The sequence below is a fragment of the Amblyomma maculatum genome, chromosome 4, assembly GCF_055883805.1.
Source record: "Amblyomma maculatum isolate TAMU_Amacu chromosome 4, ASM5588380v1, whole genome shotgun sequence".
In the NCBI taxonomy this organism is placed as follows: Eukaryota; Metazoa; Arthropoda; class Arachnida; order Ixodida; family Ixodidae; genus Amblyomma; species Amblyomma maculatum.
The window spans coordinates 178562891-178589183 of record NC_139347.1 but is presented as its reverse complement, the minus strand read 5'-3'; the positions used below and the strand labels follow the sequence as shown (position 1 = coordinate 178589183).

Genomic DNA, 26293 nt, shown 5'->3' with positions numbered 1-26293 from the left:
TAAAACGATCGCCTATGCAAGAGTCCATCTACAAGACGTCGCACCAGCCCTGTACCATTGGACACCCCCGTGCATGGCTCCAGTCAACGGCTCCAGGGACTGTCTCCGGAGTTTCAACCATCACCAGCCGTCATGACATCTAGTGCTTCTGCTCAGCAGGTAACGGGCGTCGCACCGGCCTGTAACTACACCTTTCAGGCCCTCGGGTACCGAAGTCTTTCGATGGGGACCTCTTTGAGGATGTGGAGGACTGGTTCCTTCAGTTTGAACGTGTCGCTGCTTTCAACCAGTGGGACGATGCTGCCAAACTAAGGAACGTCTACTTCAGCCTTGAGGACGGCGCCCGTATCTGGTTCGAGAACCGAGAGCAAGTGTTAACTTCGTGGCGGGAATTCCGTCGTCAACTGCTCGAGGCTTACACTAGCGCGGATCGTCGCGAGCATGCAGAACGTGCCATTCACTCTCGCATCCAAAGGCCGAATGAGAGTGTCCAAGCGTACGTCGAGGACATGACGCCGATCCCGCCATGTCCGAGGTCAAAAAGGTCGGGCACTTGATGCAGGGTTTGAAGGAGCAGCTGTTCGCAGGCCTTGTGCGAAACCCACCGTCGACTGTAAACAGATTCCTTGCGGAGGCCACCACAATGAAAAAGGTGCTACAACAACGTGCCGTGGCTTATGACCGACCTTTTCATACAAGCACAATCGCGGAATCATTTGCATCTTCATAGCGGCATCCCGATGCATTGCGCGAACTGATTCGCAGCGTCGTCCGCGAAGAACTAAGCAAGTTCTGGAGCCCTCTGCAGCAATCACCAACTTCCGTTTCTGCTATAGTGCGGGAGGAGGTGCGGCAGGCACTCAAGAGCCCTCTTTCGCCTGTAGTTCCGAGCCCCCCATTGCTGTCGGGGACCGACAATGGTCCCACATATGCGGAAGTTCTGCAGAGTCAGGCTCGCCCCTCACCACCGCCCATTCTCGCGTCACCTACAGTTCCGCTGCCCTCGGTGCAGCCAGTGCAGAACTTCGACAATCGTCCGCTGCCCCGACGCAAAGCCGACATTTGGCGCACGCCTGACCGCCGTCCGCTTTGCTTCCACTGCGGTGAACCAGGACATCTCCACCGGGATTGTCCGTATCGACGCCTCGGTCTTCACGGCTTCCGCATCGACTCGCCTCCTCCCCGGTTTGGTCAACGACCCCGAGTTATTGAGGAGTACCTGGCGGAGCAGCGTTCTTCATCTCGTTCGCAGCGTCAGCCCCGCTCCCCTTCGCCAAGGTGCTCCTCCTCGTTCGCCCACGGTTCCTCGCGAGAGGACCAAGGCCTCTCGTCTAGCCCTCATCGGGAAAACAAAACAGCGACCTTCGGGGGCGAGGCCGCTCGTAGTCGCTGCGTTGAAGACCTCCCGTCGTCGCCGCTTCGATCCGACCGCGTGCTGCTGGTACCGCCACCTAGGGAAGCAAAAAGCGTTTCTCTGGACATTCCGGTTATTTTAGACGGTCGCACTACGGTCAATGCTTTAGTGGACACCGGTGCCGATTATTCAATTTTGAGTGGTCGCATGGCGACTGTTTCGAGGAAGGTGCTCACTGCTTGGCCAGGTGTGTACCTTCGAACCGCCGGCGGTCATATAGTTACTCCAAAGCGGATGTGCACGGCTCGCATTCAGATTAACGGACGTACGTTCGTCGTTAGTTGCGTTGTTTTAAGTGACTGCTCCTGTGACCTTATTATCCTCGGCATTGACTTTCTGCGGGAGTACGGAGTAGTTATCGAACTGCGAAATAGACTCGTCACGTTTTCGATGGGACAATCTACCGAACAAGATAGTAGCAGTCCTTCCAATGCCGCACTTCGTGTTTCCGCTGAGAGCGTCTCGCTGCCGCCGCGAAGCAGTGCTCTTGTGGAAGTTACCTGTGACGATTTCCGTACCGGTGATGCTGCAGCGGAGGCGAACCATTCACTCCTGCTTGCTCAAGGCATTTGCGCTCCCCGAAGTTTATTGTCGTTTCACAATGGGCGGGCTGCACTCCTTGTGACAAATTTTTCTAATGAGCACCGAAGCTTGTTCCCGGGGACTGCTATCGCTTTTGCTGACAATTTTGCGCACGATCCGGTCTGTTTTGCATCCACGGCAGTAGAAACTAACGAGCCATCTCTTGACAACATAGACATTAACTGTCACTTGTCAAAGGAGAAACGGCAGGCCTTAGATCAACAGCTGCTAGACTTCAAGCACTGTTTTGCTTCTTCCTCGAAGGTTCGTCAAACGCCCATCACACAACTTCGCGTCATTACTTATGACGACGCTCGCCCAATACGACAGCAGCCTTATCGTTTGTCTGCCAAGGAACGAGAAGTGATCCAGACGCAGGTTCAGGAGATGCTGGCTGATGGTGTTGTGCAGCCTTCACAAAGTCCGTGGTCTTCACCAGTAGTCCTGGTCAAAAAGAAAGACGGCACTCTCCGATTTTGCGTCGACTATCGGAAATTGAATAATGTGACAAAGAAAGATGTATACCCGTTGCCGCGCATCGATGACTCACTGGACAGATTGCGACGTGCGAAGTATTTTTCATCTATTGATTTAAAAAGCGGCTATTGGCAAATCGAAGTAGACGAACGAGGCCGAAAAAAAACCGCATTTGTCACTCCAGATGGCGTATATGAATTCAAAGTACTCCCATTTTGATTGTTCTCTGCCCAAGCTACATTCCAAAGGATGATGGGCATCGTCCTCACTGGCCTCAAGTGGCAGATCTGTCTTGTGTACTTGGAAGACGTAGTTGTTTTTTCCGAAACATTTGACCAACACCTCGAACGCCTTCGAGCTGTCCTGGAAGCCCTCCGTTCTGCTGATCCCACGCTGAAGCCCCAGAAATGCCACTTCGGGTATACAGAACTCAAGTTCCTCGGCCATGTTGTAAGCGCTGATGGCGTGCGCCCGGATCCCGATAAGACTGCTGCCGTCGCACGATTTCCCGTTCCAGCTAACAAGAAGGCTGTTAAGCGCTTCCTCGGCCTGTGCGCATATTATCGGCGTTTCATTGCGGACTTTTCTCAGATCGCAGAACCTCTCACGCGCCTTACGAGGAAGGACACCTCCTTTGTGTGGAACTCTGAGCAGCAGATGGCCTTTTCTTTGCTTCGTGAGCGCCTTCAAACATCCCCTGTTCTGGCACACTTCGATGAAGCGGCTGATACTGAGGTGCACACTGACGCCAGTAGTATCGGTCTTGGCGCGGTCCTTGTTCAGCATCAAGATGGGTTTGAACGAGTAATAGCCTATGCTAGCCGCACTCTCTCTCGTGCCGAAATGAACTACTCCACCTCAGAAAAGTAATGCCTGGCGGTCGTATGGGCTATTATGAAGTTTCGCCCCTATCTTTACGGCCGGCCATTTAAAGTCGTCACGGACCATCATTGTTTGTGCTGGCTGGCAAATCTGCGAGACCCATCTGGGCGACTTGCACGCTCGAGTGCCACCTAGCGTTGCCAGGTGGCGCATGACTGAGGTGTGAAAGGAGGACGAAGTTGAAAAGGACGACAAAGTGCCGCTTGCACGTTTGCGTCTGTGCTGCTGCGTTGTGTCTGGGCTACCCCCTGCTATCTTTGGTATCCTTAGTCTCCGTGTACGTGACAATATTCTGCAAAGTTTCTCTAATTCTTCAAGTAATTACAAAAACCAACTATTTAACTTTTTTATTATTTTCCCAATGTCCCGCCTAGTCAAAATGTTAAGATTGATATTTGATGTCATTAAGGATAAGAAGTCATTCAGTTCTCGAAATGAAGAAAAACTTATTTTCCAGAGCATGCAGAGCGGCGAAATCTAATGCTTTTTCCTGCGCGCAACTGAAACTGAGCGCACGAGGAGCGCAGTAAGTATGACGCAAGCGCAACGTCCCTGGTTACGTGTAATGAATGCAGCGCCCGATTCGAAATGTGTGTCCTAATTTCCCTGGCTAGGGAGCTTCGCCACTTAGCTTTGACTGCGGCCAGCGTTATCATATGCTTCGTTGCTCGACATAACGAAAATATTAGCTGGGGCTTAGCTTTAGGTAAGCCTGGAAATTGTGACAGCAATATTCGCTTGGCTACGCAAAGTGTTTCGCTTGTTGTGGTGCACATTGCTATTCTCCTGTGTCCCCACGAAATGAAAGGCATATATTTTGTACGTCTTCAAACTTTATTATTCATTCACAGATTCTTCTTTCTGTAGCCCAATGAAGACACTCCGATGATCAGTAAAGTAGTGGCTCTTTGCCTTCACGTCTCGTATGGTGTATCCATCGTCCAGGGATTTTCTATACGTATAACACCAAATCTAAACTGTTTCCTCATTGTGCTGTTGTACTCGGTTGTAATGTAGTAAGTTCCAGGAAGTGGTCTGCTTCAGCAGCCTCGACGAATACTTTGTCTCTACGGAAGTCCTTGATGAAATCACCAGTACATAGGACAAACCTCGCGTCTACACGGCTTTGTAATCCAGTAGACACAACGTTGAGAGCTTGTTGACACCCGGGCTGAGGAGAGATATATACACTCCCGTTACAACCAAGTCCAAAGCATGCAGTTGTACACATACTGATTCTCCAAATTTCATTAGCGCAGGGGCCGTTACCAAACTGGCTTCTAGAGGCTGTCTAACATACATGGCTACCTCAAGGTTTCTGTTTTGGTCAGCTCGCCTTGCAGGCGCTACTAGAGTGAAACCACACGCTGAAACACACACATCCATCACCGCAGCAAGGCCTGCAAGCTGTTATAACTTGTATGTCGTCAAACGCTTGCCGCTGTTAGCAGGCGGTCGACCGGCCGCGGAGCGTAGCTGCGGTGCTCTGAAGAGTCGACTTGGTCCCCCGTCTCTCGCTCTGGTATGACGTCAGTAGTCTTGTGACCGACCACCGCCGCCGCTCGACCGTGGACCGTAGCTACGGCGCGCCAAAGAGCCGACTTGCTACCCCGTCTTTCTCTCTGGTATTATGTCAGTTGTCACATGACAGACCACTGACCGTGAAGTAGGCTCCGGTACGGCGAAAAGGTGAAACCTGGCGTAGTATTGCTTTCGCAATAAAAGGATTGTCATCGTCAGCTACAGGAAGGGCGATTTTGAGAGCCTTGAAAAGCACTGACGTTGCACTCTGCCAGTTTTATTACCTCCGGAGGAAGCTTTTGTATCTTTTTAATTTCGTCGCCAGCTTTGTGCAAAGAACGCACCAAGCTTCTGTGACAGCGTACAGATTAAAGTTGAACGTTAAACGGTGCTGGTATATTGGCGTGCATTGCGTTATTCCTGTCCAGTTGAAAATTTTGTTCTTAACGTATCCGCCATGGGAGGTATTAGGTGATGAGAAATTGAGTGACCAGGTCAGGTTGTTTTTATCCCATTCCCAATGCTTTGGTTGGAAAAGGTGCTTTCCAGGAAATACAAGACTGAAGGAAACAATGCGGCCGGGCTCTTTTATGCTTAAGCGTAAAACCATTATTTTGTTTCTACGGGAGCAGTGATAGCTCAGCTGTAAATTCAGAGACGGCGCCATTTAGAAGGCAGTATGTGTAAGTTTCCCATTAAGGCTTCCGTCGATGAAATAAGGACCGACAATACGACCGCCATAAATTCCGAACCGAACATTTTCTCACATCCCTTCTGATGCTTGTGCTGACGTATAGCCAATGTTGGTTCTTGTCGCGCCAATAACCGGCATTGTGCAAATTGACATTTGAGTCCCTTCTTCGGTCTCGTCTATCCCAAGCATTTTGTGAAGAAATTCCGAGCTTTCAATTATATAGGCGCCATTTGTAAACATTATTCCGTTTCTAAACATCATTTGGTGTCTAATTCATTCGAAGACGCACATATGATTTGCAGCTGCGTCTTGAAGATGGCCAAAGTAGAGCCGAGCTAGCTCTGTACGCGTTGGCAATTTAACCAACACTTGCTCCCGGCCTGAGAGCAACGTTGCGAGGATCAAAGTGATCAATTCCACCCAATGGACTTTCTTTTTCTGAACATGAACTGATACAGTATTCTTAAATCGATTAAATATCGATATGAAGGGAAGAAGAGTCGGCACACAGCAACCAGGTAGTTCGACAGCATACAATCTGGATGCCAGCTACGCGTTCATTACCGCCCTGAAATAAGCCATCGCAATGTTCACCTTCTCAGCTGCGGACTATCGGAATTGCGCTGGCGTGGCTTATCCTACATTTAACACGATGCGACGTGACGCTTTACTCAGGCGACATTTCCACATATTGAAGCGACTTGAAGCACTTGCACTGCAAGGGCCTTTTCAAATGTGCACCTCAAACGCAAACGTCTGCGCGTTTTGAGAAATAAGAGCTAATACATGCTTAGAACAACCGCAAGAACAACAGCCTGATAGCATACATCTACTTTTGCGCAAACCCCCTTTCTATGCACACAAAGCGTTTTTTCGGACACCGTTCACCATATCTTCAGGGATTAAACTGGACCCTCACCCAAGTGAATAGATGAATGCATGATGATGACGACTCAAGTCGAGCTCGCCGGGAAGCCATAAAAGAAGTGGCGAATGAAAAATGAAACTGCCACTCAGCCCATTGGTTCTCTGAGAACCGATCGTGGCCGCTGACGATGATTATATTTTTATGCGCCAACCTACGAAGCAGACGACAACGCCGGACGCGGTCTAAGCTCAAGCGCCTAGGCGTCTAGCCAGGATAATGAACACACGCGTTTCGAATTGGGCGCTGCATCCTTTACGCCACGTCATCAGCTCACGTTGCACTTGCGCCACACTTCCGACGCTCCTTGTGCGCTCATTTCGGTTGCAGCACTTTGCAGCACTGTTAACTGTGCCATGAGAAAGAAGATAATGTTGGCCACCTTCTGAAAGGAACTGGTGAAGATGTCTACGATTGCCATATTACGATTTTGATCAGTAGGATCAAAATATATAAATTGTGAAGAGGAAGAAGTGCACAAGGAACATTCAGTCAGTGGTACCGTGTTCGCTGTCGCTGTGTTCGCCGCTGATCTGCCCTGTCCTGCTGATCGAGTCCTGCTGATCTTCTCAATAAACCCCCCTCCTACATTTGGTGGAGCTGCCGGTTAAGATCTATCCTCTCGCCCTGGAACTGCGCAGCCGCACATTACCACCTCCTGCGATGCATGAGGACGTTAACCACCAAGCCGTACAAGAGGGCACGGCCATCATCTGTCCCGGCTTCCTCCGCCAGCTAGACCCCGCCATCTTCAGTGGCACTGACGACCATGACGTCGAGGACTGGCTCACACCCTATGAACGAGTGAGCGCTTACAACAAATGGGACACGCAAACGAAGTTAAGCAACGTGATTTTCTATCTCGCCGGCGTAGCCAATCTATAGTTTCGGAACTATGAAGCGGACATTCCATCATGGCCCGTGTTTGAAGCCAGCTTCTCTGAAGTTTTCGGCCGTCCAGTTGTGAGGAAACGCCGCGCTGAACAGCGCTTGCGTGCGCGGTCTCAGTAGGTTGGCGAGAATTTCACGAGTTATGTCGAGGACGTCGTCGACTTGTGCAAGCGCGTGAGCGCACAAATGTCAGAAGCCGACAAGATCAAGCACATTCTGCAAGGTATTGATGACGACGCCATTCAGATGCTGACGGCTCGAGATATCCGCACTGTCGCGGAAGTTGTCACACTGTGTCTGAGTTATGATGAAATGCGCAAACAAAGGGCCATAACTCGCGCGAACGCGATGCACTCTGAGTCGCTTGCTGGCCTGACAGATGTAGGCGAACATTCTGCGCTCCTGCCTCAAATCAAGAGCTTCATTCGCGGAGAAGTTGCTCGACAGCTCTCCCTTATGTCCTGCCATCAAGAGCCTTCCGCACACCTAGCTCCCAGTTTGCGCCAAATTATTCAAGAGCAGGTAGCTGAATCTCTTCCTCCAACCCCTCAATCCATTCCTGTCGCAGCGCCGTTGACATATGCGGCTGTTGCTGCCCTACCACAACCTACATATGCTCCGCCGCCACCTGCCTACGTTCAGCCGCCTCCTGGGCCTGCTCGAGAACCTGCGCAGTTTATTCGACCGGCTCCAAGACCACGCAATCCCTGGCGCACGACAGATAACCGGCAAATTTGTTACACTTGCGGGCTTGCTGGAAATATTGTTGCGGGGCGGCAAGCCGATGAAGAAAGGAAACAGGACATGACTGATGGCGATGGTAGATGACGTTTAATGAATGATGGCGGACCTAGCGCGAGCGCGCCTGCCCGCGCCAGTGCTCGCTTTCTCTTCCACGTACGTAACACTTCTCGGGGCCACCGAGCGATCGTCCCGCTCGGTTGGACGCAGAAGTCAAAGTTGATTAGATGTATGACATGATGATGATCTTGTGTGGATTGGTGAATACAGAAAAGAAAGAAAGTAGGGCTTGCCGCCATGATGACAGATGAATCCTGGCCCAGGAAGCTTTCGCTGCAACGGTCGCCAGGATTTAACATCTGGGTCCCAGGCACGCATCAAGCGACACAGCGGGGGCGATCTTTTCACGTATAGTGTTGTGTCGGGTCGGTGGGTTCGTATGGTCGGCGTATCGGGGCGTTCGGATCCTTTGGTCGTCTTTGATGCGCTGTGTCTTGTGATGTGTCCTTGCTTGTTCGTGGTGTCTCGGATTGCTGAGGGTCGGAACATCGGGCTATTTGTCTTTCTTCGTGTCTTGTGGTCAGAGTGGGGGACTGGGCGGGGGGAGGGGGTGGAGAACGGCGATTCGCGTCAGGTCCGGCTGGCTGGGGAACCGCCAGGCGATGCGTCGTCCCAGGAACCCGTTGCCGACGGCGCAAAAAGACACAGGACGCCCAAACTCCGGGCCAGGATGATGAGTGGTGATGACGTACCCCGCGCCTCCAACCAAATGTTACGAGGCGGCAAGCCGATGAACAAAGGAAACAGGACATGACTGATGGCGATGGTAGATGACGTTTAATGAATGATGGCGGACCTAGCGCGAGCGCGCCTGCCCGCGCCAGTGCTCGCTACTTCTTCCACGCACGTAACAATATTTCTCGTTATTGTCGCAACCGTCTCACAGTATCGGCACCACCCAGTCATGGTTCTGGGCACTGGTCTCCGACGCCTCAGTATTCCGTGCCTACGGAGCCTCCAGCCAGCCGTCACTTCTCCCCAGATCGCTCCGCCATGTACGACCACCGTTTACCGTCGCCGCGACGCCGCTCTATCTATCCGAGGCGACGTCGACAGAACGCTTCACGTGAGGAAAACTAGAGGCCGCAGTTTCTAAGGCGAGAACTGCGACCGCATCGAACGTCCCAAGTTCTCACCTGTCGCCGGCAAACCTAATTGAAGTCTTCGTCAAGGGTGTTGCTGTCATGGCGCTAATTGACACTGGTGCTGCGATTTCGGTTATGGACGCAGAACTATGTAACTCTTTAAAGAAAGTGAAGACGCCAATTGCGGGACTTTCGTTGCGAACGCCCAGCGCTCGGCATATCAAGCCTCTAGCAGCGTGCACCGCTCGAATAGTTATCCAGAACTGCCTTGATACGATTGAGTTCGTGGTGCTGCCAAGTTGCTCACACGCTGTAATTTTAGGCTGGGATTTCCTGTCGCGTCACGCTGCTATTATCGATTGTGCTCGAGCTGAAGTGGGGTTCTCGACTTTTCCCGATCCCTTACCAGACGCTGATCCATCAAATTCCTGTGCTAAAGCCCTCGTCGCCGAAGATATCGACCTTCCTCCCTGCTCTCCTGTGTTTGTTCGTGTCGCTTGTGCCTCTGTTAGCGATGATACCGCTCTCTTCACACCAGCCCATACTTTCCTGCGCCGCAAATGCCTTCCATTGTTCTATGCAGTGCTCGCTATTTCCGCTGGCCTTTCCATGTTATCGGTCTCTAACCCATTTACCTCCCCTACTTCTTTGCGCCATGGTGAATGCATTGGAAGTGTCCACCCAATCGCATCTCTTCTTATCTCTGAGGAACCTGACGACACGCCATATTCTGCCGTGACTGTGCTCAGCCCCCCTTCACCTGCGCCCGCTCCCCCCTCTACAGACTTGTTCGTTCCATCAACGCCGAGCTACCTCCAGAGCAGCGCACCCAGCTTTTGAACCTACTACATCACTTTCACTCCTCCTTCGACTCTCATCAAAGTTTTATGGGTCAAACTTCTACAGTCACTCATCGCATCGACACCGGCACCCACGCACCACTGCGACAGCACCCCTATCGTGTGTCTGCAACCGAACGCCAGGCTACTGAAGAGCGAGTCGACCTAATGATCCAGAATGGCATGATTCAGCCCTCAAGCAGCCCTTGGGCGTCACTTGTCCTCGTAAAAAAGAAAGATGGCTCTATCCGCTGTGTCGATTATGGCCGCCTTAATAGGATTACGCGATAGCACATCTACCCTCTCCCACGCATCGACGACGCTTTCGATTGTTTGCAAGGCGCCGAGCTCTTTTCTTCCCTAGATTTACTTTCCGGGTACTGGAAAGTTCTTTTAGGAGCGACTGATTGCCCCGAAATTGCCTTTGATGGACACCATTTTGCGTGGCCTAAAGTGGAAGACGTACCTCTGCTACCTCGACGACATTGTTGTCTTTTCGCTCAACTTTGACACACACCTCTACCGTCTGAAGCACGTTTTGAACTGCCTGTCTGATGCCGGCCTGCAGTTGAATTTGAAAAAAAAAGGTCGTTTTGACACCCGCCAACTCACCATTCTCGGCCGCGTTGTTTAAAAAGAAGGTGTATCTGCAGACACTGCCAAATTGCGTGCCGTAGCAGCCTTTCGCAAACCGATTTTCATCAAAGATCTACGTAGCTTCCTCGGGCTGTGCTCTTACTTTCGCCCCTTTATCAGAAATTTCGCTTCTATTGCTGCTTCGTTGACAAAAAATCTGTCCGGCAGTTCCGACCTTTCGTCGTGGTCGCCAGAGTGCGACGATGTCTGAATGCTTTACGTCACATCCTCACGGCGCCGCCTGTTCCACGTCACTTTGACCTCACAGCGCCTACTAAGGTCCACACGGACGCCAGTGGTATTGGTCTCGGTGCTGTTCTCGCTCAGCGCAAATCAGGTTATACTGAATATGTGGTCGCCTATGCTAGCCGTACACTCGCGAAGGCTGAATCCAATTACTCTGTCACTGAAAAAGAGTTCTTAGCAATTATTTGGGCTCTTACTAAATTCCTCCCTTACCTCTATGGCCGTCCTTTTGATGTAGTGAGGGACCACCATGCGCTTTGCTGGCTTTCCTCAGTGAAAGACCCGTCCGGCAGACTGGCAAGATGGGCTGTTCGCCTTCAGGAATGTGACGTCCGCGTTGTTTACCGCTCCGGCCGCAAGCATCACGACGCCGATGCTCTTTCCCACTGCCCCCTTACAGCTGAGGTCGCGAGCCTTTTCTCTTCCGAAAATTCCCGCCATCGCTTCACATCAATGACATGCTGTCAGCGCAGCGGCAAAATCCTTGGATAAATTCTATCTTCGATTTTATCTTCAAACCTACAGCTGTTTCTCCATCGCGTGCTCTCCGCCGCCATGCTTCACATTTCGCCATTCGTGACAACCTCCTCTACCGACGAAAATACTGCGCAGATGGCCGCAAGTGGTTGCTAGTTATTCCCGGGCAGCTACGTTTGCAAATCTGTGACTATTTCCACGCTGACTCACAATCTGGTCACGCGGGCGTCTTCAAGACATACACTCGTCTCCGGCTGCGTTACTACTAGTGGGGCATGTACACCTTCGTACTCAAGTACGTTCGCTCATGCCTCACCTGTCAACGTCGCAAGACATCTCAACGTTCTAATGGAGAGTTGCTGCCGTTACCCAGCCCATCACGCCCTTTCGACCGCGTCGACATGAATTTGTACGGGCCGCTTCCCTACACTGCGGCCGGCAACCGCTGGGCTATCGTAGCCGTTGATCATCTGACGAGGTATGCAGAAACCGCCGCACTTCCATCTGCCACAGCATCAGAAGTAGCTTCCTTCATTTTGCAGCGATTTGTTCTTCGCCACGGCGCACCTCGAGAGCTGCTCAGCGACAGAGGACGCGTTTTCTTGAGTGACGTTGTGAAAGCTTTGCTCACCAAGTGCAACATTATTCCTAGAACCACCTCGGCCTGTCATCCCCCGACTAATGGCCTCACTGAGCGTTTAAATCGTACCCTTGGTGATATACGTCTCCTCCAACCACTTAAACTAGGACCTCGTCCTTCCGTTTGTCACGTACGCTTACAATACCGCAACGCAGTCTATTACTGGCTTCTCTCCTTTTTTCTCCTCTACGTCCGTGACCCCTCTGCTACAATCGACACCATACTCCCGTATCAGCCAGACATATGAGAGTATACTCCTGCGTCTCAAGCAGCCCAACATGCGGAAGACAGTCGACAAATTGCCCGCGCATTCGCGGCTAACACCCAGTACGGCCAAAAATCCACCCATGACAGCCAACACTCGACACCGGACATCTCCTCTGGCGCTCTTGTGTGGCTATGGATACCTTCCAATGCCCCTTGACTGTCTTCAAAATTTCTTGCTAAATACCATGACCCATACCGAGTTCTGGAGCGCACTTCTTCGGCTAATTATGGGGTGAAACCTGTTACGCCGTCCCATGATTTACGCCGGCGCGGACGCGAGATTGTTCACGTCCAGCGCCTCAGACCCTGTTACGACCCTGCAATCTTGCTCACGCCGTACGTAGCCAGGATGTCTCCTCTTCATCGCACGTGTAATTGTGAAGAGGAAGAAGTGCACAAGGAACATTAAATTGAGTGGCATCATAATCGCTGCGCGTGTAGGACCTGACTGTGTTCGCTGTCGCTGTGTTCGCCGCGCCCAGTCCTGCTGATCGAGTCCTGCTTATCTTGTCAATGAACCCTGTGGTTTCTACGTGGGCATAGACCACCAACCACCACGGGTTCGAGCGTCGCGCGAGCCGAAGCCCCGATCAGCCGTCACCGCGCGCACACTGAAACACCGCAGCGCGCACTCAACCTCCATAGGGAGGAGAGCACTTCGCTGCAAGGACACAAGCCTCCAAGTTCACAAAGGCGACGTTTATTGGAACGCCATCCTCCAGCGGCACACACACACACACACACCACACACGCACGCACACACATACACATATCTACAAAACGCACATACACACACATACTCAGTCACCGTGTCAAGGGAGCGCGCGAGGAGCAAGGCTCCCCTGCGCGCACGAAGTGCCACGGAGTGCGCGCCGCAAGCACGCAAGAGCGTGCTGTGATCTCTCTCTCGCAGTGACCAAATGGGTCCTTTGAGAGAGAGTGGGCAACCACTGCAAGGTACGCCTGTCGCGGATCGTTGGATTTCGATCGACAGGCTCGAGCTTCGCTCTCCCAGGTAAGACCCGGAGCAGACGAATTCGAGTACACACTGGTCTGCGCGGACAAAGGCCGGCAGACAAGAACAGTTGCGTACGCACCTTGCGATGTCTCGGAGGGGTCTCTTTTGGGCCCCGCTCGGAGCGTCGCGCGAGCGCGGCCGTCGAAGCGGTGGCATGTTTTAGCCAAAACGCGCCAATGGGAACAGCCACTGGGACGCCAGGGCGGAGCTGTGGCCCGAACGACAGTGACAAGTCGTCCGAGCATCTCTCCGCCGCCTCAGGCTGGAGAAAGGGAACGAGGAGAACAACTGGGAAGCGGGCGGCGGCCGCGCAACGCAAAGGGCAGCCGCAGCAAGCCCGAATCCCACATCCTCCTCTCCTTAATTGCCCTCCTACCCGTCAGCGAAAGCAAACGGCAGGTCCCCAGCACGAAGAAAAGAATGCTATCATCACGCAACAAGTCAACTACGATTCACTCCAGCCAAAAAGATCTCGAAAAGACAGACACTCAAGAAAGACCAACATTAGCAAGGCGCACAAAAAACAAAAAAAAAATACAAGATGGCATGAAGAATAATGTACAAAGTTCCTGAGGCTAAGTAACAACAACTATGTACAGAACACAACTATGTACAGAACAACTATGTACAAACACAACTATGTACAGAAGTGTCAAAGTTCGTCGGTGCAGCTCAGGGAGCCTGTGGTGACTCACCATTCGTTGACTTCTGGGCGGCCAACGTTCATCCTTGGCTGCAACCGATCTCCGTCGGTGGTGGTACAGGTTAGGTGCAGGTTAGGTGCAGGTACAGGTTAGGTACAGGGACAGCGAACACGCCGAAGGGGCCCCGGGTGTGGATAGTCCGTGACTCCGTGGCGATCCAAGGCGCATATGGGGAGACCGCGCGGGGCTTCCTTTCCACCGCGCTCCGCACACGCCGGCAAACACACATGGCGCGACGTCGTCGCCTCCACGCCCAGGCACGCACACGCACAGCCACTCACACACCAAACAAGGGTGATGCCGACTTTCAGCGGCGAACCTGTCCCGAGCACCTTCGCAACCACGGCGGCCTTGGGTGAAAGGGGCATCGTCCATGCTCCCTGTCCCCAAACGGCCCCAACTTCATCTCCACACACACCGGAAAAGCCGCGCGTCGGGGCTGCCCAATGGCCAACCCTAGCAATTTCAAAATAAGAAAAATGAGAGATGACGCGCTGTACAAAAGAAGGCACGCACTGTACAATATTTACAAGATAGGAAGCAAGAACGGAAACAGAAGAAAACAAAAAATGGAAAAAGAGACACAAAAACAAAATAAAACACAAAGGCTGGAACTGAGCGAGCTAGAAAACAGGGAGACCAACCTTGCTTCCGGGTAGGGTTCGACGAGCAAGCTCGCTCGGTGAAGCGGTATGCCTTCGGTTGCAAAAAGGCCCGCCGTCCGGCATCAATCACACAGGTGAACGTCGCCTCACCTTGTACCGGTGCGGGGCACGGCTGCGTTCCACCGCATTGGGTGTGCCTTGGCGCTTGCCTGTGGTGACAATGGGCACCAGCGCAAGGTCGTCAGACCGTTACGCATAGGCCTTCAGGTATGCAATGTAGGCATGGCTGGCTTTCCCCATAAGGGGATTCTCCAGCAGTGAGCCCCTGCTTGTTACTGGGGAAAATGCCCCATGAAATCGCAGGTGGCCATCTGCCACGGACGCACACTGTCAGTTGGTGTCGTCATGCCCGGTGGCTTGCCACCCTTCGACTTCTACATTTCACAGACATGGCCGGAACGGCAACAGCGGAAAATGTCGCGCTTCATGCCGGGCTGCAGTCACCGATTGACTCAGTTTCTGGAAACCTTGGAGCCACTCAGATGACCAGCCAATGGTTTGTCATGAGTGAACAACAACGCGCCGCTCAGACATTGGAGAATAGCCACTTCAAATTTTTCATGGACTCATCATCCGTGGCTATGTATTTCAGCGCGAGCCCGTCATGGCCCGGCAAACATGAATCCCCGGGGCACGCCGCGACACACGCTGGCTCGTGCCCCCCTGCTCCCGCTCAATACAAGTAGCGTAACGGCGCTGCGCCCGCTCCAATACAAGCAGCGTAACGGCGCTTCGTCTCCCAGAGACCGTCGCTGACATCGCGACAAAACGGGTCATTTTGCTGGACCGTAGTAGCTCTTCATGGCTGAAAACCGTCCCAGTCATCCCAAAGGAGACCCTGGTCCCCCCCCCCCCCCCCCGCAGGTACGCAGCAAAACTTCCGCTGGCATCGGCGTCTCAGATGTGCTCACAAAGAGCTTTCACCATCGCCTGCTTTGCGAAGCGCTGCTTACCCGGATAGCGGAATGGGGAACCCGTCTGCGGGCGTCCCCTCCGTGCCGATCTCCGGCTCGTCCGCTGTTTCGCCCCCTTCGCCCGCCGGCGTAAAGACGCCGCCGCGAGCGAGTGGGGCAAGGCATAGCGCGTCAGCTACCACGTTCGTTCTCCCCTGTAGATACTGCACCGGAAAGACGAAATGCTGTACCAGGAGAGAATGGCGCGCAAGCCGGCTTGCAAGTTCACGGAGCCGCATCAGCCAACTGAGCGCCCTGTCGGCGCGGTTTCCCGAGGGAGCCCGGCCGACGCCTCGCCGTTCCCCAAACAGAAATGACTGCTAGCGGGGTACGGGTGCTGTTGTGCGGAGATGCCGGCAGCGGCGGCGTCGCGCACATTGCTTCCGCAACGGCATAAAGCTGAAACAGCAGAGGCATATGGTCAAAGGTCGAACCGCAGGGCGGTCCGAAGAACCATGTAGCGTGTTTCAGTACCTTTGCCGAATGCCGCGCAGGGGGCGGCAGGCATGGCGCATGAGCTTGATCGTCAAGGCGACCGGCTCGGCCGATGTGCGGTCCAACGACTCATGGAGCCAGGGACAATTCACGTTGGGGGCCAGTTGTGGTTTCTACGTGGACATAGGCCACAAACCACCGCGGGTTCGAGCGTCGCGCGAGCCGAAGCCCCGATCAGCCGTCACCACGCGCACACTGAAACACCGCAGCGCGCACTCAACCTCCACTGGGAGGAGATCACTTCGCTGCAAGGACACAAACCTCCAAGTTCACGAAGGAGACGTTTATTGAAACGCCATCCTCCAGCGGCACACACACACACACACACACGCACACACGCAGACACATACACATATATACAAAACGCATATACACACGCATACGCAGTCGCCGTGTCAAGGGAGCGCGCGAGGAGCAAGGCTCCTCTTCGTGCACGAAGTGACATGGAATGCGCGCCGCAAGCACGCAAGGGCGTGCTGTGATCTGTCTCTCGCAGTGACCAAAGGGTTCCTTTGAGAGAGAGTGGGCAACCACCGCAAGGTACGCCTGTCGCGGATCGTTGGATCACGATCGACAGGCTCGAGCTGCTCTTTCAGGTACGACCCGGAGCGGACGAACTCGAGTAGACACTGGTCTGCGCGGACAAAGGCCGGCAGACAATAACAGTAGCGTACGCACCTTGCGATGTCTTGGAGGGGTCTCTTTTTGGGCCCCGCTCGGAAGGTCGCGCGAGCGCGGCCGTCGAAGCGGTGCCATATTCCCGCCAAAAGGCGCCAATGGGAACAGCCACTGGGACGCCAGGGCGGAGCTGTGGCCCGAACGACAGTGACAAGTCGTCCGAGCCTCTCTCCGCCGCCTCAGGCTGAAGAAAGGGAACGAGGAGAACAACTGGGAAGCGGGCGGCGGCCGTGCAACGCAAAGGGCAGCGGCAGCAAGCCCGAATCCCACAACCCCCATCCTACAAAATAAATAAAACCTAGGCACTTCGTGTGACGTCTTCCATCATTGCAGGACACTTGAGGCGTTATAGACTGGGCGTATCGCCACCAATTTTCGGTAGACATTTCAACGTCCCAACCGTTGCCAGTATCGAGAGTTACAACCGTGATGGCATGGCGTCTTTCATTCTGCAGATTGTCTAAGCAGAACTGTTCAAGCAATTCCAGCATCCTATCGCTCACACCGTCTACCATAAATGCGCGTTCCAAAGGCCGCGTTTGGAATCATTGTCCTCCTGGGCCGTACCGAGCTACAGTCATACGCAACATATCACTGGTAGCGATTCCGCAGCTGAACCCCCTCCCCCACGCTCCCCCCCCACGGCGCGTTTTTAAGCTGCTTGGTGGAATCCCAATTACCTTGGCCACGAAGCTACTACCACCCTTCAAAAAGCTCGCCTTTCCTGAGCCTTGTTGCTACTACCATCCCAACAATAACTTTTCCGTACCAACACATCGTGCGGCTGCGGTATATATGTTGCCGTTCTGGTATTCGTAGTCACATTTTCTGGTATTGCCAGCGTCAGGACCAACAAGACCAACATCCGCGTTCATAGGCAAATCCCTCTCGTCAACCTTTGATGGCATGCATGACTGCCAGCCCTGGAACCCACTTCTTTCCCGGCCGCGGCGGCAAGGAACACTCCAAAACGACTGACCCGCTTTGATCTCAGTTCCACACCGCTTATTCAGTGACACCGTTCACCATCGGCAAGCCGACGGCCTGTACCGCCGCTTCAGGAATACTAGCTACTGCGGTCGATGGAGGTGAGATCGCGGAATTTTCCTCTTCGCGAATTCCTCTTCCTGTCTTTATGTTCTAAACAAAGCGTCGGTTTGTGTTGGTGGCATAGATACTCTCGCGTTCGTAGACACTGGTGCCGCCATATCTGTGATTCATAATGCTTTTAAAAACCGCCGGGGCGGAAATTAATGTTTACGTGCGGTCAGCCTGCAAGATTTAGCGGTGTGGGAGGTTAAACCTTGCACCCTGGTATGTGTTTGGTGTCAGTTGTTTTTGCCGGCGAAAACATAAGGACAAAGTTCGTCGTATCACTCCATGCAACCCACGATGTCGTATTAGGTATTGACGTTTTACGTGCAGGTATTGACTTTTTACGGCTACACTTAACTGTGGTGCTGTTGAAATTTCTCTTCGCCGCAATATGCTTTCTGTCTTTGTGGATTATTCAACTGACTCCCGCGAGAGGGCATTCAGCGTCAGACAGGCTGGGCTATTATTACTCGCCAGAACCGCAGTGTTTTTCCAGTTCGCTCTTCTGGCGATAGCACGGGTACTTACGATTTGCTGGGTGCAGCAGACATCAGAAGGCCGCGAAAAATGTTCTAGTGGAAATTGTAATGGCATCGCAATACTGCGTCTGCTGGACTGCTTAAACCGATCAGCCCGCCGCATACACCATTTAAAAATTGGCATCGACTTGCTTTGTACGCTACGCAAGTCACCCACCGGACTCCGCTAGATTATTGTAGTGTCGACTACTGCACACGATACGTAGAGACCGATGCTCTCATTTCTGACAGAGCAGGATACGTTTCCACCTTCTTGCTGCGCAGCTTCATTCTTCGCCATTCCGCCCCTCGAGTCATCATCAGTAGCCGTGCTCAGCAGATCACTGGCGTGTGATCGAAGAGTTATACCAACCATGTCACTGTGGTTATCGGCAGTCTACACCCTATCGTCAAAAGATGGTCTCACAGAATGCATAGGTCGCACCTTGACGATCATGTTGGCGATGTACGTTGACACTGACCATAATAACTGGGAGCCTGTGCTGCCGTTTTTCACTTACGCGGACATACAATACTGTCCAGCACGCAACCACCGGGTATTCACCATTCTTGCTTCTCTTCGCCCGCTTACCACGAATCTTTCTCGACACGAGTCTACCATTTTACAACCATCCTGATATTTCTATTTCCGAGACTATGCCGTGCAGAGGAAGCGCGCTGACTTGTTTGCTTGAGATCTCTCAGCACATAAGGTCGCACTAATGTAAGCTAGATGACGGCCGCTCGCTGTCACTTGTTTGACTCTGCACTCCTCTGCACCGACGAGGCCACTACCAAAAAGGTTTTGCGCGTACTCCGGTCCCTTTGTCATTCGAGAACGTTGGCTCTACTGCTCACGCTCCTCAATGCTGCGCTGTGACGCAATATAAAAATGGCGGATTACATGGCAACGGCACATATCAACAGCGCATTATACGTGACCACGCGTGCAAGGAAATTGTTAGAAAAAAAAAACACGTGAAAAACATTGCCGAGGATGAGTTTCGTTTACGGGCCAAACCAAACAAATTAGCTCCCCTGGACCAGCCATGAGATCACTATGCTGCCGCCGCTTTGAATCTGTTTAGTCAAAATATACAATATACACGCAAGAACCTTCAGCCGTGTTTGAGATTGCAGAGATGGTCATGTGTCGTATAAGAGTAGAACTGTCACGTTGTAGAGTACACATTGTCGCCTTATCAAGTTTTAACTGCAACACAATCTCGCGCTGTACCGTGAACATCACCGTGTTAATGAAGTTTCGTATGCGCCAATCACATGTTCCATATGGGCGTGTGCGGCTAAGACGACGAATACACCAGACGGCGTGAAAAAAGAGGAGGAGAGAGAGAGAGATATTTTAATGGCAACAGGAGATGTCTGCCTGGTGGTAAGCCTAGCATGCTACTCCTGATGAGGGTTGAGGGATGAGGGTGACAGAGTGTGGGAGGGGAAGGGGAAATAAATGAGAAAAAAAGAGAATCGGTGTCGCACACTTTCACACGCACATAAGCACACACAGATGAGTTTTAAAGGGTATTGATCAACCCTGTGTCCTTAAGAAAAGTTAATTTTCACACGCACATAATCACACACAGATGAGTTTTAAAGGGTATTAATCAACCCTGTGTCCTTCAGAAAAGTTAGTAAGGCCTTGGTAGCTCGCGCAGCAGACGATCCGTCGCACCAAGGACCCAGGACATGTTCAAGGCGCAAGGTTGTTTCTTTAGGTAAGCTTAAATTATTGCGCAGTGTCCTGCGATGTGCAGTAAACCGTTGACAGGAGGTTACCAAATGTTCAAAATTTTCACACACATCACATGTAGAGCACAGAGGCCTGCTCGCTATGCCTATTTTATGTAGGAAGTAGTTTGTGTATGACACATTTAAGCGGATTCTGTGTAGACAGTTTCGATGCCACCTGTTCAAATTGTGAGGAATTCGAAAGACGCAAGTGGGATCTATTCGGTGTAGAGGTCGATATTGATGGTTCGGGTCACACCACAGAGAGCGTTGCAATCGCCATGATTCAGTTGCTACAAGTCTTGCTGCATCTCTTCGTGAGAATGGTATTGAAATTGTCCTTGTGGAATCTTTTAGTTCTTTTGCAGCGGCGTCTGCGAGGTCGTTGCCCGCGATGCCGCAGTGAGCAGGTAACCACTGTAACACAATGCTGTGACTCAGGTCATAGGCCTCTGTGTGTAGCTTATTTATGTCAATGACGAGCTCTTCCTGAATTCTTGATGATTTAAGCAATTGTAGTGCAGCGCGACTGAGGAGGAGTACCATAGAAGAAGCCACTCTCGCTAAAGACATAGACCGCAGCAGTACTAGACAGGCTGTCGAGACGATCGAAGAAGGAACAGCCAGAGCATCCCGTTGCCGAGAAACTTATCAAGCGCAGAATAAAGCCGAGATCTAAGTGGCAGCCCAGTGAATGCCTAGCCGATCGCTAACGCTCTTGACTAGATTCAAGGATAGCTGAAACTTTATAATGTCTTCCTCTCACAGTTATTTTTTGGTAAAGTACCTGTAGAGAATACTTATTTGTTTCACAAAATCCAGTTTCGCACAATGATTTAAGCACGACAGCCATTCAGTGTTTGACAAAAGGTTTAGGAACCTATTATGACTTGCTCAAGGGTAGTCATCGAAGCAGTATTTCGCACAAGTAATGATCCTGGGGGTCGATACTCATGCATTACTGTAGCCACACCCCGGGTTACGCTGTAAGATCTCTAGGGTCATAGTTTTATCTGATGAAACGATGGGGACAGGGATGATTTTGACTCGCCTTTTTTGTTGCACGTTACCGAACATCGTATATTTAATTTGTTTCATTGTTGCGAAGCAAGGGGAAAGTAGTGAAACAGACTCATCTTGGAAATTTAGTGACTGCGCTCTGAAACACGGACCCCCAAAGCTGCAGCAGACAGGTGGCCTTCAGTCTTGTTTCAAGATAGCATATTATCGAGCGCAGTTGACCCATTTGAAGATCAACACAAATGAACTAGGCCAGATCACATGCCGCTTCAGTCAATCAGATTTACTTTTTTTCTAAAAAAAGGCGTGCTTTTCTATAGATTTTCTATGCTGCGCTACCTCGTCAACGCCTATTTTTTACCATGAATGCATAATGACCATCTGTGGTAACAAAACAAAGCGATCTTGAAAAAGTGGGCGGCTTCTAGGTTTGTTAGTACGTAAAGATTTACATTCTAGAACGACTCAGTCTGTGAGAAAAGCTATAGTGAAAAGCTTCGGAAATTTCTCACTTCCGCGGTTTTCCAACATACACTGACATCGCAACGTGCAGGAGTGTCTTGAGTTTCGCTTCCATCTAAATGCGACAGGCACAGTGGAGCTTTTTTTTTATTGGCTCACAGAAAGGGAAAGGCGCAGTATCTCTCACACTTGCTCTGTGGACACCTGAACCGCGCCATAAGGGAAGGGAGGAAGGTGGGAGTGAAAGTGGAAGGAGCGAAAGGGGAGCTGTAGTGGAGGGCCACGGACTAATTTCGATGATAATTATGATAAGCTCTTTACTTACTCGCAAAGAAGGGAGCCTGCCGCAAGACTGGTTGCACTGCTTAGAGAAGGTCAGCAGGGATCCCTTGGGACTCTGCGGCCTCCAATGCGCTCAAAATCAGCTGGCGCTGTTCGGCGAGCTCAGTGGTACGCAGATGCGAAGAGCAGGACGATGACATATTCATGAAGAAACTCGTCGAGACATACGTAGGGGACACCGAAATTAGAGAGCTACCCGACTACCAGGGAATTCCAAATGAGAAGTTAGATGCGCCCATCACAAGAGCTGAAGTAAGGGCGGAGATAGCGAAACTCAAAACCAAGTCAGCTCCAGGGCCAGATGGAGTCACGAATAAGATGCTCAGGAATTTAGATGACAACTCGATAGAGGTCCTTACCAGCTACATGCAGAAATGCTGGGAAAAAGGGGAGATCCCACCGCTGTGGAAAGAGGCTACCGTGATCCTGATCCCAAAACCCGGGAAGCAACCTAAACTGGAAAATCTCCGGCCTATATCGCTCACGTCAGGTGTAGGAAAGTTAATGGAACACATAATTCAGACCAGAATTTCAAATTTTATGGAGGAAAAAGAGAAATGGCCAGACGAGATGTATGGCTTCAGGCTTTCATCTGAGCACACAGGACGTCATGCTGCGGCTGCAGCAAGACATAATTAATTCCAGAACCAAAGATGCGAAAGTCATTATGGGACTGGACCTAAAAAGGGCCTTCGACAACGTCAAGCACGAAGCCATCTTGGAAGGGCTCCAGCAGGCAGGAATAGGGCTAAAAACTTATCGCTATGTCAGAAATTTCTTAACGGACCGCACGGCTGTTATAACTTTCCAGGAAATACAATCGGGGGTGATCAGGCTAGGTAACAGGGGGACGCCTCAGGGATCGGTACTGTCACCCACCCTTTTTGAACATGGCCATGAGAGGGCTCCCGAAGGAATTGCGGAAAATTGGGAATTACAACTTAAATTACAGCCTGTACGCGGACGACATCAATCTCTGGATCAACAAAGGGAGCGACGCAGAGATCAATGAAACGCTGCAGGCGGCAGCAGATGTCATCTCTAAGTACGCGGCGGACAGAGGACTTAAATGTTCGCCTGAAAAATCATAAATATTTGTGTATAATGACAAGGCACTCAGGAACAAACCTCCCTCTGACCCACAGGTGTACGTGGAAGGAAGGGAGATACCAAAAGTAGAGACAATACGAATATTGGGACTCCACTTACAAACACACGAAAGGAACACGATCACCATTAAAAAGTTAGGAAACCACGCGACCCAGACATTAAACCTCATCAGGAGGGTCTCACGTAACGGAGGCGGCCTCAAGGAAAAAAATCCTCCTGAGATTGGTACAAGCCTTCGTCATTAGCAGAGTGGGCTACGCCACGCCATATCTGAACCTAAAGGCAGATGAGAGGAGAAAGATGGACGCGCTCATCAGAAAATGCGTTAAAAAGGCCCTAGGCCTCCCGACATGTACATCGACGGAGCAGCTACTGGCCCTAGGACTGCACAATACGATTTCAGAAATCACGGAAGCGGTTAAAACCTCGCAACTTGAAAGACTCAGCACGACGCGAGTGGGAAGAGCTGCGCTAAGTAACCTTGGAATAGCCACAGACAGGGGGCAAAAGGAAAAGGTTGACATTGACAGGAAAATCAGGGCGCACCTAAGAATCCCTCCCCTGCCCAAAAACATGCACCCTGAGTTTAATAGGGAAAGGCGTCAGAAAAGGGCGGAAGCGATAGGAACAATATATTGGAGCAAACCCCCAAATGAAGTTGCCTACGTAGATGCGGCAGGAAACAGACACAGTCGATACATGACCATAGCGGCGGTAGATGGGGGAGGCACCCTCATCACGGTGGCTACCATACTAGGGAAAGAAACCGAGATAGCGGAGGAAGCTGCGATAGCGATCGCTTGCGTTGGCACCAAAGCTAGATATATTATTAGCGACAGTAAAACTGCAATCCAAAATTTCAGTAGGGGGAGGGTAAACTCCCTCAGCACCAAAATTTTAACACAAGGAGTGATTGATAGGACGATCAACATCATCTGGACCCCGGCGCACGAATCTGTCAACGGTAACGAGGCGGCCCACAGTGCAGCTCGAGATCTCTACCTCCGAGCTGTACAGGATGGCATAGAGAAGGGCGACTAATCTCGTATCAAGACATTACAGAACACTACAGGCAATGCCGGAGGCGTTTCCCCCCACCAAACACGGCGTTAAATAGAGGTCAGGCAATGGCGTGGAGACGCCTGGAGACTGGAGTATACCCAAACCCAGTACTAAATAAACATATCCGATCGGACTGCGTGGACGATAAATGCAAAAAGTGTGGGGCGAGAGGAACCCTCGACCATATTATTTTGGGAGTGCGCTTACTCCCCAGGCAGGGCGCACAACGTTAGCAGTAGAGAAGCCTGGGAAACCTTATTGCGAAGCTCGGACCCTGAGCTCCAACTCACCGCCGTCCAACTGGCAGCAGAGGCCGCCGGCGAAACCAAACCAGCCAGCATCTAATGCGACTATCCCGTGCGGCTGCGCCGCTAAGTCCCCTCTCCCTTACAGGGAGGTGAGACAGAGCGGCCCAGGCGGTGTGGTCCTTCTCTGTTGGACAATAAAAGTTTTCAATAACAAAAACAACAAGGAGGGACTCCCACGCATCCACTGTAGCTGTATTCTCTGCGTTGTGTCGTGTACACGTCCTCACTATGTGAATGAATGTGGCCGGTTGTGAGCAGTGTTTGCAACTAGGTGAAATAAGATTTGGGAAAATTTTGCTATATAGCCATGGGTTTGGATAGGTTCCTGTTAGTATTTTGCGCCAATGGACGGCCTCGCGCCGGGATAGTTCCCGGTGTGCAGGGGGTATAGACACCGCGAACAGAATCATGCATAGACACCGTTCGAGCCGATAATGCTGAGGATGTCCGTGTATGTAACAAGACGTAACTGAGTGCCTTGGGGAGTGTCAAAGGAAGCGGCAGGCTTAGGAGGGTGCTCCGCCCGGTAGCTGAGTTATCGTGCTAGAGCATGCGCCTGTGCGTTCCCGCTGAGCGCCTCATGAGCGGAGTCCATATGAGAAGACGAGGTGTAGACGGTAATGGGAGAGATCGCAGGATAGTGTGTGCCTGTCGGGATATACGACCTGCATCGAAGTTACGAATTGCCTGTTGGGAATCGCTAACGACTACTTTGGTGGAGGGGTCGGTAGGATCTAACGCGATAACAACCTCTTCCGCGGTGGTAACAGTTGCGGCATTGAGGACGCTGCAGGCGTTGTGCCAGTTTCGGTGTGGTGCCAATGCAACCGCAACCATAGCGGGGCGAAGGAGGGGGTGGGAGGCATCTGTGTATGTAACGTCGGAGCGACCGGTAAAACGTTTGTGGAGTCGCCGGGCTCGGTCTGCTCTGCGCTCTGTATGATACTCTTGATGCATACGTTTGGAAAGCGGAAGTATACGAAGAATGAGTCTCTGCTGAGGCATGAAGTCGATATACGTAGAAGTCGCCCTTAGAGGGGTGACTGCTACCTGGCTCAGTACTGCACGGCCCGCATGTGGCAGCGAGAAGCGCTCATATTGGGAACTTATGGAGTCGCTTCGACCACCTGGGGATCTCTAACGTGCGCTGACATCGCACAGCACACGGACGCCACTTCATTTCGCCTCCATCGAAACGCAGCCGCCGTGGTCGGGTTCGAACACGGAGATTCCGGCACATTAGTCGGCGTGTTACCACTACACCACCCCGGCGGGGTGTAGCTTTTACCCTCGTTTTTCTGTTCACGAGGCGAGCACTCTGCCCCTGAGTCGCCGTGGTTGGACCCAAAACCTAATCTAACAACAACTTCCTGCTATAATTGATCGTATAAAACACTTAAGTGAATTTAAGATAAACCCTTCTTGGTTTATCATTTTAACACCGACTGAAATTATTCCTGGAATGCATGCGTGTTTTTAAAAGCCTTGATTCCAGGCATGCGTGTAGAACAGCACGAAAAATGATTTCTCTAAAGAAATAATTGTAAGCTGTTTTTAACTGATGCCTTTAGCAACCATGCTGCAAAAGCAATGCTGTAGGGTGGACGATATATAATACTCGCCTGAAATTGCAGTCTCAACGATAGTACTTGAGTTGTATTTCGTTCACTGTCTTTTTGAGGCACGTCTTCCAATCACAGGTAGGTCTCGGGTATGCATCGGGTACATATATATATATAT

The 26293-nt window shown here is 51.7% G+C and overlaps 1 pseudogene; it reads left to right on the top strand.

The window, feature by feature from the left end:
• The first annotated feature begins 526 nt into the window (after positions 1-526).
• Positions 527-26293, top strand: part of LOC146193566 (uncharacterized) — an 85177-nt pseudogene continuing 59410 nt past the window's right edge.